This window comes from Equus caballus, chromosome 18 (genome assembly GCF_041296265.1).
Source record: "Equus caballus isolate H_3958 breed thoroughbred chromosome 18, TB-T2T, whole genome shotgun sequence".
Taxonomy (NCBI): Eukaryota; Metazoa; Chordata; class Mammalia; order Perissodactyla; family Equidae; genus Equus; species Equus caballus.
The window spans coordinates 6,930,252-6,943,203 of NC_091701.1; the positions used below are offsets into that span (position 1 = coordinate 6,930,252).

The following is a 12,952-nucleotide window of genomic DNA, read 5'->3' on the forward strand; positions in this document are numbered from 1 at the left end:
CTGGTGGAGGATGCTGACAGTTGGGGAGACTATATACGCATGGGGGCAGGAAGTATATGGGAAATATCTGTACCTTCCTCTTAATTTCACTGTGAATATAAAACTGCTCTAAAAAATAAAGTCTTTAAAAATAACTTAATAGGGTCTCTATTTGGGATGTGTTGATAAAGATTCTTTCCACATTATTTTTCCTATTTTTTAAGTATAAACATCTTTGCAGAGAACTTTTATTACCTTTGTAATAGGACAAAATTTAAAACCACTTAATTGTAACTTGAAACATTCACTCTATACCTTTTTATGTGGTGGGGTGGTGGTGAATGGGGTTATGGAAGGAGTGGGATTGGTCCTGTTTGAAATCAAGTACTCAGGAAAACTCAAGCCTTCATTATTCACCAAGCAATGAAAATCCTCAGCCTGAGCATACACAATGATAAATTATTATTGTTGTTTTTTTACCAAGGATCTAGACACATCCTTTGTAGAGCTAAAATTCTGAAATGAAAATAAAAACGAAATTATATTTTTACTATAATTAGTTTTAAAATGCAATTTTACAATTTAGTCCTGTGGAATAAAATGGCTCTAACCAAAAGGTTTCTGATGACTCCTTAGACTCTAAAAAGAAAAAGTCAGATATAGACAGATTTTCACAAAGCCCCACTGCTCTCAGACCCTCCTCACACCACCCCACCACTGTCCCTACAGCTGTAGCTTGGACTGGACTCTACCCAAACAAAAGGGAGACTACGCGGCAAGCTGTTATCAATCACGGAATAACGAAGGTCATAGTGTAGGTAAGACCGGGGATTTTAACCTATGATAGCCATAGCCTGTTAGCTGGCTCACCTACCTCTCTAAGACTTGATTTCCTCCTCTATAAAATGAGATAGTATCTTTCAGAGAAGACTGCTGTGAGAATTAAATATGCTAATACATATAAAGTGATCATACATACAAAGCGACAATATCATGTCTGGCACATTATGTGTGTTGTCAATAATAGGTATTAGGAGTATTCATAGTGATTGGGATAACCCAAGGGCCTTGAGATCCTAATAAGTCCAATCTTGTGGCTGACATGGCACCTTCTCACCTAAAATGATACTATTTCACTTTTTGATTTGATGGATTACTGCTCAGAGGATGTCAAATTGGCCCCAAGTTTCCTGTTCTGCCATGTTTCAGCTTCTCAAACTCTAGTTGAAATTCCTCATGTGTACACACAGTGTGTACATAGTGTCTTCGTGCTCTCTTCAACTGCTTCCCCTCTGCCACTGCACCAGACTCTGGGTCAGGAACTGGGTCCTTAGGGGATTTAGTGCTGAGTGAGTGGACATGACACATATGATTTGTGGACAGTGATTCATACTCACGTATGCTCCTCAGTGCAGACATGAGAGGCCTCCTTTAGAGAACATGGACTTAGCCTGGCAGAGAGAGCAAGCTGTCCTCCTAACACCACTGACAGCTAATGAGAGAAACTTTGCCAATCTAAGAGAACTCAAACGAACACCCCACACCTTCGCAATATTAAGTCATACACCAGCCATTTCACAGATGCAGAAACAGAAGGTAGAAAAATTAAGTTTTGAAGAAGGATTAAAGTTTTCACCAACTGAATACTTAATATTTCCCCTAGGCATGGGAGCTGTGAGAAGTTCTCAGCATTCCCAACTTCAACTGGATAAAGCAAATTTAAAATAACAATGAAGGCCCACATTTTTATAGAGTTGCTGTTGAGTTAAACAATTCTATTATTTGCTGGGTTTTTCTCATAAGATATTATTTGTAACCACTTTGTCTTGCTCCTCTCTTTTGGTACTTAATTCATGGCAAGGGGTCTGGTTAAGGATAACAACATTTTCATTCATGATTTACAAGCATCTTGAAAGAAGAGTCTCTTTAACAAGACACAAAAAAGGGGAAAAAACGAAGGAAAAGAAAGGGTGTGGGGAGGTGCATAAAGGGTAGAGCGAGGCTCCTCTTGGCAGATGGGGAAGTATGTGATCACCTCAGATTGTAGTTTTAAGAGCATGGAGAAAGCAACTGACAAAACTAAGTATTCCTTCTGTGTTCTCTATTGCAGCCTCTCTAAGCCACTCATAGAGACTTCCTACTCTGGATGAAATCATCCATTCTCTAGGGAAAAAGGAACTAATTAACACATATTGCCTAATTTAATGTTCTTAACAGCCCTGCAAGGTCCATATTTTTCCCCATTGTAAGATAGGGAAACTAAAGTTCAGAAAGATTATGTACCTTGCCCAGAGGCATACATGTGGTAATGAGTTGTTTGACAGTGAAGCCATAAGTATTTCCTCATTAAAAAATAGGGGGTTGGTATGAGGATTACGTGAAATTTGTGTCTCATGTACAGCGAGACTGGACATGGCTCTGTACAGTGAGAATCAGACATGCACTGGGGAGTATGCATGTGTGTGCGTGTGTGTATAAGAAAGGAGATGACAATTTAAAGGGAAGATAACATTAAATAAGAAGTTTTATTTTCCTTAAAAGTTGATGTGAATTTCCCTGTGGTCCTGCTCTTCTGCTCCTGCTCCTTCTCTCACAGTCCAAGTTGACTCAAAGCAGTGGCTCTTCCAGTGAGGGCCCAGAAAGCCACACAAGCATCTGAGAGGCCTTTCTAGGGTAGACACGCAGTGCCCTCTCCTCCTCACTGTCTCCCCTAAGCTCGAACCCCCCACTCTAGTCAATTTTCGTGGTCTCACTTCACTCAGGCATTGCATTCAAACCTTTACTGAGCCCCCTCAACAAGGCAGGGCCTGTGTTCAGTGAAGGTTGACAGCGATAAACTCCACAGAGGTCCCTGCTCTCAAGGGCTAAACTGAAGTCAGCAACCATACCATTACACATCCAAGGCAAGGAGATGAGCACTGTGTGCCAGGGATCCCAAAGGAGGGGTGCTTACCCCTCTCCAGGAGAACACAGTGCTATTCCGGAGTGCTGAACGGTGAGTGGAAGTCAGGCAGGTGAGGCGTGGGGAGAAGGCATTGCCAGGACAGGAAGGAGCTGCCTGTGCGAGGCATGGAGGTGACATGGTGGATCTGCCAGGACTCAGACTTGCTGGAGCAGCAGCCCTCCAGCCTGCTCTCTGAACCAGCAGTCTCGGTATCCCCAGGGAGCTTGTTAGATATAGCGATTTTCAGACCTCACAGCAGACCTTTGGAATCAGAAACTCTGGCTTGGGACCCAGAACTCTGTGCATTATCGAGTCCTCTAGATGATTCTAATGCATGGTGAGGTTTGAGAACCTCTTGCCAAAGCATAGGATGTCGAGCAGTGGGGAATCATAAGGTTGGGGACAGACACAGGGATTTTGTGATGGAGGGTCCTATTAAAAATAAAATAATATGGATGTCAATGTGACTCAGAAGTCAGTGGAGAAATAATTGTTAAAATATTTAAAGTAGGGAAAGTGCATAGTCAGTTCTGGTTTTTAGGATGAACTCTCTGGTTTTTAGATAATTCATCTGTATTATTTACTTGGTCAGCCTGAATTCCAATCCTGGCTCCTCATTCCACCCCTTCTCAGTGGAATCACCTGGTGTCGCTGTCTCTTACCAAGGTGGCAAAATTCTAATGTGGTCCTTTTAGTGCTTGGTTATTTTTTCATTTTTCCTTCCTTTAATACATGGTGACCACTCATTTGAGTTCCTCGTGTCATCAACAATCCTGATCAGAAACAGCTGTTAGATATTTACTTCCTGGAGTGGACAATTTCCCCCTCTTTCTTAAACTGTTTTTTATTTTTTGGGTTTTTTTGTGTGAGGAAGATTGGCCCTGAGCTAACATCTGTTGCCAATCTTCCTCTTTTTCCTCTTCTTGAGTAAGCTAACATCTGTGCTAATCTTCCTCCATTTTATGTGGGATGCTGCCATGGTATGGCTCGAGAGTGGTGCTAGGTCAACGCCTGGGCTCCGAACTCCGGGCCACTGAAGCAGACCACGTGAACTTAACCACTACGCCACCAGGCCAGCTCCATTAAACTCAGTTTTTAAGGTCTCATTATTGTGAGCTCAATTCAATTCAAATTGACTCAATTCAATGTCAGTTTGACCGTTTGTTAAGATGGTCATACTTTGGTAGATTTCTCTAGAATATGAAGAATAAGCCACTTTGAGGACCCAAGGAGTCTCCAGGATAAGAGCAGGTCCTACAGGTCACAAAACTGTCCTTCTAGGTCAAGATAAAGCCAGCATGCACTTCCCTGCATGCCAGTGGTGCTGAGAATGCCAGTGCCAGTGCCGGCCGACTTCCCACTGGGCCCATAATTGCTGACCCAGCTGTCACAGCTTGTTTTCTGAGAAAGACAGAGTTCTGGAGGCATATTCTGGCATATTTGATGGATGTTGGTAGCTTGTCAACAAACCAGCTAAAAAAAGAGCTCCACTGAATAAAAGATTTCAAGCTCGAATCCCCAAGCGGGCTGAGGAGGGCTTTTGTGTGGGCTGCTGACACAGAGTCTGTTCTCTCACAGGCTGGGAAGCTGAAGCTCAAAGTTGACAGGAGAAACTATCGATTCACCCTGAAACAATTAGTTCCACTCAGACTCTTCGGCTGCTCACAGTAAACATGATTTTCAATACAATTACAGTTTGAAGTTTATCTCATGATACATCATATAAGAAAAATGGTTATTATTCAGACCATCCACTTGTACTGAAGACTCAAGGGCTTTGGCTAGCAATCCACAAACAACAAAGGTTTCCACAGTCAGCTCAAATTTGCACATATCCTCCACCAATTCTGTGACTTTTCCAGGCCTTATGAGAATAAACTCATGATAACCTCAGATGAACTACGAAAACAATGTAAGTTTCCAAAGCTAACTGTGACATCTCCTAAGAATAGCTTTTCTTCCAGAATTTCTGACATTTCTGCATATGATAGCAGGTGAAAAATAGGGTAGGTCTCAGGAAAACAGCATAAAAAACAGTCATAGTACAAAAAAGAAATCAAAACGCTGAATTCCAATCCTAACTTTAGCAGACGGACTTTTTAGCTCAGTCAGACTTGCCTTCTTATAATGCCTGGTATGTTTTGGATATCTTAGACTTGCAGACATCTCTGAGTGCAGTTAAAACTGTTTGATAACTACAAAGATTATACCAAAATACTGCCTTCCATTTAGGGAACTTTCAAATTAGTCAAGATCCTTTCATTTGTTTATTTGTCATTCTTGGACAGATATTGGGCATATTCTGTTTTCTTTTTGGTCACTATGCTGAGCTATGAGATGCAAAGATGATTGAGACACAGGCTGTTCTATTCAGGGACTCAGACACAATACCATTAAAACCTGGCAGATCAATCACTTTGGCGGTGTAGGCTGTGATAAAAGAAAGCATGGTTATAGTCCCTTTTTACCCAACTTATTACTTACAACTTACAACTTATTACCCAAACAGGGACTTGTGAGAGTGAAAACTGGACCTGTAGATACTTGAAATGGGATAACAAGCATATACTAGGACTCTACGGACAAGCTGGACATATAGTCACCCCAAGTAAAAGATGCAGAGTAGGCAGTAAGTGAGAAATGGCTGGTCACCCCACTAAGGGGCAAACAGATTGGAAGAAAGTTTCATTAGGGGGTTAACATTTCACAAACCTCATTCACAAGTTCGCAGGAGGATTAATCAAGGCAAAGGCTAATACTTAGCAGCTGACCCTTGTTGTGAAAAGACCATAATACGATTACGAACTGGTCCCTTGCTTCAGACCATCATCAATGATCTTCAGCCACAACACGTGAATGCTCCCTGAAAGCGTGTTTGCATGATAAGAGACATTTAAATAGTAGTGTAAAAACTGAAGAAGAGAGCTGCTATTTTTCCCTCCTAAAACTAGTTGACATTTTTTCTGAAAAAATAGATTTACCACTGTTTTATTTTGGAGGGAAATTGAACACTCTTTTTTAATAATTCTGCCTGTGCACAATCTGTGGAATTTAGTGCTAAGAGGCCAGTGGAGGAGTAACAGTAAGTCACCCCAGTGACTGTTTCAACAGGGAGTAAATGTAAAACAAACTATGGGAGGCAAGGTCTTGACATTTGTGTGGACACCCACTGCTGCATAAAGTGATTGAACTCACATTAGGTCATTTTCCTTTTTAAGGTTCCCTTTAAAATCACCACCATTAGCACACGGGTCATGAGAATCAGAGCAATACAGTCAGTCCAATCATACACTGGGCAGTAGGATGTTAATTCATCAGGAACAATTGTTAACCCTGGCTTTTCCCCACCTTTGCTGGCCTCACAAAAGACTTGGTTTCCTTGACCTCCACATTTAGGAGCGTTTCTTTTTCTCCTCTTGGTAGCTACTAAGAATCCTTGAGTTCTTAAAGGGCAAGATTGTCTTATTTATTTCTAGTGCTCCAAAGCCTAGCAGAGAGGGGTCCTGAGTAATGCTTACTGTGTGTTGAAGGAATTTTAAAATCTTTAATCACAAGAGTTATTTAGGATAGATCAGAAAAATTGACTTAATCACAGTGTTTCTTAACGTGCTTTTATTGCTCATATATATGTATATTTGCCTCTTCATAGAAAAGACTTTACAGCTATTCCTATATGAACTAAGAGAAAGAAGAGTAGGAAGATTCCATTCTTTGACCAATTCAATTTTAAAACATTTGTGCCCCTCAATTTCCTTATCTATAGAATAAAGGAATTGCAACCAATGATCTTAGAGATTTTTCCAGCAATGAAATGGTATGATTTCCAAAGCTGGATTCAAAGCTCACACTGAGGTCTCCAAGTCCCCAGGTCTGACTACTGTCCCTTTACTTCTCCAGGGATTGCACATCTATAAACTCAGCCTTGTGAGGTTCCCTGTGATAGAACATATGGGCCCCAACATGCCAAAGATGAAATTTACAGTGTTGTGGATTCTACAATGTATGATAAATGGCCCCAGATGATGGAACAACAACAAAGAGGACAGCTGAAGCAAGAATGACAGAGAGATTTATTTGGGGAAAGAGAATATGACTTCAGCTCTGAGGCTGATGGATTTTCAATGACACCACTTGCAACAATTAGCCAAATAGGAGCAAAATCTTTTCTGTATGTTGAAAGGAGGCAACTTGAGGTATATAATGATGATTGCAATTTTTAATGAGATTGGGAAGCCTGACAGATCATTATACCTTATCAGAATTTATAATGCTTTTTAAAATTAATTAGCTTCCTATATTTAAAGAAATTCAAATAGAAGCTCCAGACAGAAGTTGACATGACCCAAAGTCTCCCAATGTCCTGATGAAGGTGGTAGAACCCTCGAGACCTGGTGTGTAAAAAAGTTGGCCTCATTCCTTTGACGTACAGGTGAGATGTGGTCCTAAATAAGGAGGACACAGAAAAATGGAGAGAAGTTTGGTGACCAGCTTAAATACCAGATGAAGGTAATGATGATCACAGCTAACACATTTTTAATGCTTATCATATGCCAAGCATTATTTCAAGCAATTTGCATATGGCACAAGGAGTACTGTTATTACCTCTCTTTGCGTAGGAAAGGAAACTGTGTCCACAGATGACCTAAGACTGTCCAAGATGACACAACCAGTAGGTGATACGGCTAGGTTTGCATCTCTGGTGGTTTGAGTGTAGAGCCCATGTATTTAATATTACTGTATGTTGCCTTTAGAAGTACATCCTTAGGTGACTCTTTGCAGTGGTAGGTTTGAGAATGCAGATAAAGAGTAAAGAAATAGAGGTATGTTAGCCCAGCAGCTGTTGGACTGAGCAATAGCTTGACTTTATCCCTGGACATCTTAGTTACATAGGCTCAGCAATTGTAGGCTGCTCACATTGGTCTTCTGAATAAAACAATAATATGGGTACTAGAAGATTATGATGTTTCCCCTCTAAGAAAATTTCCCCGTGTCATATGACTATACGCTTTGAGGCACAATAGTGGAAAGACCTAAAATATAGAACAATAAAGAAGTGCCTTCAAATCCTGCCTCAGAAGCCTACTGGTTGTGCCACGTTGAGGAAGTTGTTCAGTCAACAAGTTTAACGGCTGTAATTGAAATGGACCTCGTTCTGCACTGAGAACTGGGTAGCTAAGTGGGTAGGATCCTTGACCTTATAGAGCTCATAAACGGGTAGGTGAGAGGTAATTCACAATGAAATACACAAGTAAATAGCTATTAAACTATCTATATAATCTCTATCTATCATATATATATATACATATATATTTCTCTTTGTCTCTATCTCTCTCTGTCTCTGTCTGTCTCTCTCTCTATATATATCTCTCAATTTCTATGTTCCCAAATTCATATGTTGAAACATAATCCCCAAAGTGTTGGTATTTGGAAGTGAGCTCTTTGGGAGGTAATTAGATCATGAGGGTGGAGCCCTCATGAAAGTGTCCTCATAAAAGAGACCCCAGAGAGCTCCCTTGCCCCTCTGCCAGATGAGGACACAGTGAGAAGATGACCATCTAGGAAACAGGAAGTGAGCTCTCACCAGACACCAAACACCAGACATTCGCTATACCTTGATCTTGAATTTTCCAGCCTCCAAAACTGTGAGAAATAAATTTCTGTGGTTTATAAGACACTCGGTCTGTGGTGTTCTATTATAACAGCCCAAACAGATGAAGACAGTGATCAATGCTTTGAAAGAAAAGAATGGTACGCTTTAAGACAAAAAAATAAGAGTAACCTTATTTAAATTGGGACTCAATTGGCACCTCTCTGAGAAAAAGATAATAAAGCTGAGACTGATCAAGAATTGAGACAAAGAGGGGCTATCCACATGGTCAAGTGGTTAAGTTTACCCACTCCGCATCAGCGGCCCAGGGTTTTGCTGGTTGGGATCCTGGGCACGGATATGGCACCACTCATCAGGCCACACTGAGGCGGCATCCCACATAGCACAACCAGAAGGACCTACAACTAGAATATACAACCATGTACTGGGGAGCTTTGGAGAGAAGAAGAAGAAGGGAAAAAAAAAGTTTGGCAACAGATGTTAGCTCAGGTGTCAATCTTTAAAAAAATAAAAAAAAAAAAAAAGAAGAAGAAGAATTGAGCCATAGAGGGCAGAGGGAGTGGGGAGCATTCCAGACAGAGGGATAAGCAAAAACAAGGGTCCTGAGATAGGAGAGATCATGGTGCAATAGATGGCAGAACAGAAGCCACAAGGGCTTGAGCCCAGATAAGGAGGAGATCTTGCTGGATGGTAAGGCTGGTGAAGTAGGCAAACGCCAGATCCTACAAGGCCTGTTCTTTATGCACAGGACTTTGCTTTTGTTCCTAAGTGTAGACAGAAGCCATTAAAAGGTTTTCAGCAAAAAGTGGCACAACTCTGTATTTTATGATTATCCCACTGACTGTAGCAGAGATAACAAACTGAAAGAAAAGAAGAGTGGAAGTGGGTTGCTGAGTTAAAAATTCAGATGATAGAAGATGTAACTGAACTAGGCTGGTGACCGTGAGAAGAAAAGAAATGGATGCATTTGTGATGATTTTTGGAGGTAATGCTGGTAGAACTTGCTGATGGATTTACTGTGGGAAGCAAGGGAGAGGAAAGACTTCAAGAAAGATTCTAAGGTCTGCTTTGGGCAACTGGCAGTATTTATTGAGATGAGAAAGACTGTGAAAAGAAGATACTGAGTGTGGTTGGAGAGTACAAGTTAATTAAGAGTCCCCTTTGGGATATGTTAAATTTGAACTATTTATGACTTAACCAAATTGAAATATCAATCAGGCAAATGAATATATATTTTTAGAGCTCAGAAGGAATATTTGGCTAAGGATGCAAACTACTTACTTTTTCAAAAAGTTACTTCACCTTTATAAATTTCAATTTCCTTTTCCATAGTACATAAGAACAATAACTCCTATCCTGAAAGATTGTTGTGAGGTTTGGAATATGTGTCACATCCTATTGTATGTACTAAATGACAGTAGGGGAAGCAGTGTTTATGATGTTGATGGCGGCATTTCTAATGGCAGTTGCTAACTTAATGATGGAAAAGTTGCCACTGATAGGCAAGATACTGGTTCTGTCTCCCAGCAAGCTTCTCCGTTAATCACAGTTTAGGACGGTTGTCCTCATTTCTGGTGGAGCCACTGTGAATGGTAGATAGGTTGCATAGGAGTAGAGGTTCTGGGAAGGAGGAATCAAAGCTGCTTCCTAGGATTTTGCTCTAGCAAGTGGATGAACAGTGGTGCCATCTACTGAGTTGAGGGAGATGTGAACGAGCAGCTTGCTGAGTGAATGGTATTCAAGAGTTCTGTTGCGATACTCAACTTTAGATATTTATTATAGTTTCAAGTGGAGATATCAAGTATATTGTATACATAATTCTAGAAGTCAGGCCGGGAGATACAGATATGGAGATGATCAGCATATAGATGATATTTAAATTTATGGAATTCTGTAAATTCAGCTAGGCAAAGGGTATAGATGGAAAGACGAAAAAATCCTGAGACCAAGCCCTGAGAATGAGGAGAGGTAACAAGTGAGAGAGAAGGGAAAGCCAGGTTTTTAAAAAGTGGAAATAGCTAATTGAACCAAATACTACTGAGAGGCTGAGTGAAGTGAAAAGTGAAGTGACCACTGGATTTAGCCACATGGAGGTCACTAGTGGTGTTGACGGAAGTAGTTTCTATAGAGCATTCTGCATTACTCAGGGCTCCCCTGGGAGAAATAGAACCAGCAGGTCCTATATACATAAAGAGAGAGATTTATTGCAAGGAACTGGCTTATGGGATTGTAGGGGCTGGCCAGGCAAGTCTGAAATCCGTAAGGCAGACTGTCAGCAGGAGCAAGCTGGAAACTCTGTCAAGATCCGAGGCTGCAGTGCACGGGTAGAATTTCTTCTTCCTCAGGGAAACCTCAGTTCTGCTCTTAATCCTTTCAACTGACTGAATGAGGCCAACCCAGATTATCAACGATAATCTCCTTCGCTTAAAGTCAAATGATTGTAGATGTTAACCACATCACAGCAACACCTAGAGGAGAGCTTGGTTGAATAACTGGGGACTACAGCCTAGCCAGGATGACACATTAAACTGATCACCGCCTGTCAGGGAGGTGAGCAGTTAGAGTCAGTAACTAAAGACAAGCTTTGGAGAGAAGCTAACCTAGGAAGAGGAGCGCAGAGGAGAAGGAGAGGTAGTTGCTATAGTGCTGTTGTTGTTGTTGCTTTATTTAATAGCTTATACAGCAAAATTTATGTTTATAGGCATGACTCAGAAAAATGGGGATAAGATGATGTTGAAAGAGAGTTTTGGATCCAGACAACACGCTGAGGTGTTGATTTTAGATGGAAACTGAGAGACATGTTCTTTTTCTCCAAAGGGAAAAAGCACCAAAGCACCAGGACTAGTGACTGAAGATGAGAGAGTGCCAGCCGAGGAGCATTTCAGAGAAGGCTGTTCTGTGTCCAACAGCTCCCCAAGGTGGTTAACTTCCCCTCACTCACACTATGTACCTGAGGGTTATTTTGCCCTTTGAGGATGCGCTCACCAGGTGTGGAGCCTTCTTGAAGAAGACTGCATATAGGACTGGGCTACCTCAATGTCACGAGCTCTTAGCCTGGCCTAGAATTGGCTTTGGCAGATCCGTGAACCTCCTAATATTATACAAAAATTTGCATGTTACTCTCAGCACTTTTCTTAAGAGAGTGTCCCTTGCTACCATCAGATTCTCAAAGGGGTCCATCACCAGAAAAAGCTAAACATGTTGCTCAAAGGTCTTTTTCAACCCTACAGTCTCTTATTTAACTTGATGCTGTGAGTCTTTCTGTGCAAGCATACAGAACAACGAGCATGAAAAACAAGGATAACTGACAGGATTGAGAGAAAACAAAAGTATGAAGATGTGTTAAAGTGTAAGAGGATTATTATACCAAAATAGATGGTTTAAGTAATAATATAAACGTTTTATTTCAGCATTAAAGCTTCATGTTGTACTTAAAAATAAACCTCCTAGTAGTGACAACTGTTATCAAGGGAAGAGGCAACCAGAGAATCTGGACGCCCCAGAGACCCTGGGGTAGGAAGCATACACCCTCACAGACGTTCTGTACTTTGTGATGCAGCGGCCAGAGTGGAGGGCAGGGTCTCGTTGGCCTAATGGTTTGATGATGCATTTGTTCCAATGCACTTTCTTTCTGAAAGTGCTTGTTCAAGAGAAAGACAGTGATTTCACAGGTAAATCCCCTCTGTGCAAGACTTTATTTTTAGTAGACACTCTATGTCCATAGTTTCCATGGGAGGCATGTTAACACTCAGGTTTCAGTTTTCTATCCCCAGAAATCATAATCCAGTACATATGGGGCAGGGCTAGGGAAATGCATTTTTAAGGAGCACTCCAGACGATTTTGATGCAGACATTCACTTGAGCGCACTATGGAAAACAGTACAGGCATGTAACCCACCAGGCACTCCTGTAACCAAAAGCAGGCATCTATTGACTCCATTTATATTAAAGTGGTAGTGATCAAATGTGTTCATTCATTAGGGATCATTAGGTTTTAGCATATAAATAGGAGATGTCACTGCTAAGGCAGAAAAATAATTTATTACGATGAAATTTTATATTTAAATATAAAGCCTGCAGGGGAGAATTATAGGGATGGGAACCTTTCCTGCATAATTCTTACCATATTCCAGAGTGATAACCAGTTCTACCATGTCTACACCCTTCCTTGTATGCAACAAGGAGCTTTTAAATTTCGTTCAAACAACTCACAAATGAATGGATGGCTAGCATAATTCCAGAAGAGAAGCATTCCATGGTTTGCATGGGAAGGAAATGCTCCTTCTCTTCTTCTAGAACAAGTGAAGAGGGAGAACATTTTCTATTCACAGTTCCAAGGCTGGGGAGAACATTATAATACCTCACCTCACTTCTGGGAAAGAATTGAACTTAAATTATTTTTTTACTAGGACAAATGGTAG

The 12,952-nt window shown here is 41.0% G+C and overlaps 1 protein-coding gene across 2 annotated transcripts in view; it reads right to left on the reverse strand.

Annotated features, from left to right (window-relative positions):
• The window catches only part of CNTNAP5 (contactin associated protein family member 5), a 775,716-nt gene that overhangs the window by 433,104 nt on the left and 329,660 nt on the right, over positions 1 to 12,952 (reverse strand). The window lies entirely within an intron of this gene.